This window comes from Marmota marmota, unplaced genomic scaffold (genome assembly GCF_001458135.2).
Source record: "Marmota marmota marmota unplaced genomic scaffold, marMar, whole genome shotgun sequence".
Taxonomy (NCBI): domain Eukaryota; kingdom Metazoa; phylum Chordata; class Mammalia; order Rodentia; family Sciuridae; genus Marmota; species Marmota marmota.
Window position 1 is genome coordinate 83,846 of NW_026000226.1, and position 4,444 is coordinate 88,289.

A 4,444-nucleotide genomic window follows, 5' to 3' on the forward strand; every position below is an offset into this window, starting at 1 on the left:
AAAAAAAAAAAAAAAAAAAAAAAAGAAGAAGAAAGGGGAGTAGTATCATGGCCATGTCCTCAGGATGCACAATGGGATGGTGAGTCAGGTGAGCAGAGGACTTGGCTGTGCTGATGGAAGAGACACTGGAAGCACTTAAGTTCTGGCCATGGCTATTAGGGTTGCAGTTGGAAGGCACCAGAGTGAGGCTTGGAATGGACTGAGGAAGAGTAAGAGCAAAAGGAGGAGGAGCAGGAGGAGGAGAAAAAAATCAACACACATGGGGGTTGGGGATTCCATTCTTCAGGGAATACTCTTGGAGAGAAAAGGTCCTGGTTATGAGGTGTGGGAAGGAAAACAATGAGAGGTGCCATAGCTCTGATCCGGAAAACAGGATGGTGAAACCAAGCAAGGGTAACTCCCACATTATGACTGGGCCTCAAGAGAGAAAGAGGGTTAGTGGGATGAGGCAGAGGAAGGGAACTATGGATTCCCTCTTGGGTGTCTTATATAGAAATCAAAATCAACGTATGTATATCCAATGTATAGTAGCACAGAATAAATATTTCAATTACAAAAGGGAGAAATGGGCACATAGAAAGAAGAAATGGATAGAAGTCAAGACAAAAACCCAGCTGGGCCAACAAGTCCTCTATCCCCATGCTCAGCATCTGGGGCACATGTTGTGTACAGTGGGCTCCAAAGGACTTGGGCAGCCTTGACCCTTGGCGTCTCATGTAGACTAGCTCTGTCCTCAGCTAGTAACATTGCCTGACATATATTGCACATTACCAACAGGATTCTCTTCTGAAGCTTCAGCTTTCTTCTCACAGCTGCATGCATGACTTTCTCAGGGCCTACCTATAGGGATTCTCACTTTGTTATACTTTGACCTGCCAGACCTTCCTTTGAAATCTTGTTGGAAGCCTTCATGACCACCTAACTACAGCATCCTGCATTCCTGCAGAACCAGCACCACGTGGTTGAAGCCAGTATATATCTCCATCTCAAGCAGTAGTGAAGCCTCTTGGAACCATGGCTGTGGCAGCCTTTGGGTGTCTGAGCCTGGTGAAACCCATTCCTAGTGGTTCGTCTTCTCAAAGGAATTTTTATTCTATGTTATATGAATATGAATTGCTCATAGGATCTTGCCAATTCCTGAAATGTCCTTAAGCATTCTCCCCTATTGCCTCTGTGTATTCGTTTAGCTTCACTCTAGTGACAGCAATGCACTAAAAACCACAACTTCCTGAAATCCAGTTTTACTCCAACTTTTCTGACCAAAATGCAAGTTTGCATTCTTCCTTCTGCTCTATATTATCACAGTAAACCTGGATAAGCTGCTAGAAATATCCATACCACTGCCTGAATGCTGTACTGCCTTAAAATTTCCTCCACCAGATTAATTAGTAGAGGAAATTTTAAGGCAGTACAGCCACAAAAAAAAAAATGACAGGTCATGTGCACAATGTAGACAATATCTTTACCAGGGGCTGGGTTGCGGCTCAGTGATAGAGCACTTGCCTAGCACGTGTGAGGCACTGGGTTCAATCCTCAGCACTGCATTAAAATAAATTAATAAACAACAATATTGTGTCCATCTACAACTAAAAAAAAATTTTGAGATCTTTTCCAGAATGTAACATAAATGTATTCTAGTCCCTTTTCCAATAGAGTTCTCCTCCTGTGCAAACTCATGAGCACAGTGTTCCCTATCAATAGTCCTATCAGCATTTTGGTCTTCAGAGCTTCTACCAGAACCACACGAAAAGCTTCCTTTAACCATATGAATGCATTAAGGAACTGCTTCATTTAGGGTCTTATAACCCCATCATTTCACCTCAAAACTTTCTTACATTGTCTCATATATGAGCTACCTCATATCGAAAACTGTAATATCTTATAATGGTCCTGTTCAAATATGATTTATCCTCAGATGCAAAGATTCCATGGAACCCAGCCTGAGAGCAATGAGAATGGTCTCTGGAGTGGAACTTTGGAGGCTAGATTAATGAAAAGTGTTTGGATAAACTGTGCTTAATTTTGCAACTGTTGGTTTGATGTTTGCTTCTTGCTGGATTCCCTGGTCACTCCATATCCAAAAGCAAGAGAGTCCAGCCTCCAAGTGTTGGCAACTAACATAAACTGGAAAAGACACAATTCTGATCTTGACACTCAAAATGGCTACTTCCAGTGTGGAACAGTGCAGAGATATGATCTCCTACTGACACATGGTGCATGGTGTCCCTGTTGCCTGTTGCATCACTGCCACCAATACCCAGCTATGGTCCCTGCTGGACCCTGCACTGCACTGACATTATATATATATATAAAGGAGAGAACAGGCTACGGATGAGAGTTGGCGCCACAGTGCCTGCAATACAGGGAATAGGTCCCAGTCAGTCTTGAAATATGTGCAAAAAAGTGACAGGTGTCTGTTTTGTTCACGGTCACAACATGCTCCCAACTGTTCAACTATCAGCTACAGTGGTTCACATCCTGGATTGACAGTCACCAACCACACTGTTGCACATCCAGTATCAAAGCCAATTGCTGTCAATCCTGTGAGCCCTGGAATAGCAGGATCTGGAAACTGCTGCCACTCCTGGACCGTGCTGGGTCCCATGATGTGCATCATGGGTTTAGGGATCTGCCATCTAGTGGCACAATTTACTTCACCCTCTTGACTTTCATATGGTGGGCACAGTGGGTGCAGAGACCAAGAGCACCTCTCTAACATCCCAGTAGCAGAGCAGCCACCCACCACCCCAAATTAGCTGGCCAGGTATAAAGTCTCATTATAGGACATTTTTCTAAATCATTAATCAACGTGGAAATATTTTGCCTTGACAAATTTGACCTCAACATGATCACTTCTACAAAGCCCAAGCATCTCAGAAGAATCACCTATCATGAACTGAACATTACTTTGCCTTGAAATGACAAGTGGGTGAATATTACAGATCACAGAAAGCATTCTGGTTCCAAGGCCTGGCTGTGCCACTACAGGGTGACTGACCTCAGAAAGGGTGGGAGGATTTCTGTGCTCTTAACAAAGGTCTTCAAGGAAGTGAATGGAATCTGCAGGAAGGGGTGTGTGGGTGACAGCATGCCCCTCACTCTGGACACCCCTCCCTCTCCTCAGAAGGCTAAGGGCAGCAGGTGAGGCTCTAGCCTTGAGGGAAGATGTCCCTAGAAGTAAGGTAGAATCCAAGAACTGGAGATGTCGCTGGAGGGACGTGGCAGGATCTGAGTTGCCCTGAGGTTGGGCTTTCAGCACCACTTGCAAGGCCCTTCCACGTCTAGCATCTCCAAGCCCCTTTCCTGCCCCCGAGGAGAGGACTGGTCACGTGCCCAAAATAGCACCCTGGGCAAGCACCACAGAGCCTGAGCAACCAGTACTCAAGACCAAAGATCAATGTGGAATCAGGCTGCAGTCCCACAGTCTACACGCCACACATCTGCTAGGAAAGCGGGGAGTCCCCAGGAGCTACGAAGTGCAACCCAGCAGTGGACAGTGGGCCTCGCCCTTTGCCCTCGGGACTTTCTCTTCACCAACCGTTCTTCCCCGCGAGATCCCTGCCTGCCCTTTCCCCGTCACCTGTTCCAGCCATACGTCAGAAGAACTGGACTCAGAGGTATGCGTTTGGACAACGGAAGTTAGCAGTGTCCTAGCCCGGCTGCCTCGGTCTCTTATCTCCTCTCCAGATTGGCCTCCACCACTTGCTCTGAATGGACAGTCATCTCAGCAAGCGAGGTCGCCGACCAGCCGGCCCTCTCGGCCTATCGCCCGCCCAGTGGCCTGACCTGCCAGCCTCCAGCTCTGGGCAGGATCACCCTGCTGCCCCAACATCTGCCATCAGTTCTGCCTGCACACACTTCCACCAAGAAACCTGTCCTTTGTGCCTTGCTTGGCTGTGCCTTGCTGGGCTGGCTGCTACAGAGGCCCTCTCCTGCAGGTGGCGCTCTGCTCTCTGTGGATCCTCCCACCGCCCTCCTGAGGGAGACCACAGGGAAAAGTACTTGCTGTCCACTGAAGGTTCTGACCCTTTGAGAATCCTCCTCCCAAGCCCAGACCCTTCACCACCGAAGCAGGTCCACCATAGTGTGTAGCCCAGGACACCTGGTCACATACCTTCTTTTTCCTTGGGAAAGCAAACAGAGGTGAGGGCCCAACAGCAACCAGAGGAACTGATGGCATCAGCAGTAGAAGTGGCTGTGGTGGCACAGGACAGGGATGTGGAAGAGGAAGAGGAGAATGAAAGAGGAGGAAGATGAGGAGGAGGCAGAGAGCAAAGAGATATGCAGGACAATTTGGAAATGGGAACCCCCAGCAATAGGGGAGTAGCACACTACAAGCCTCTAGAGACCCAGGAAGACATTGCTGTGTGGAGCCTACTCCTGGGCCTCAAGAGAGAAACACCATACAAGAAAGGGACCAGGGGCCTCCAGTGAACTTCTCTGC

At 47.8% G+C, this 4,444-nt stretch overlaps 1 pseudogene; it reads right to left on the reverse strand.

Moving 5' to 3' along the window:
- LOC125613276 overlaps nucleotides 1–822 on the reverse strand; it is a 6,226-nt pseudogene extending 5,404 nt beyond the window's left edge.
- Between the last annotated feature and the right edge of the window lie 3,622 nt (nucleotides 823–4,444).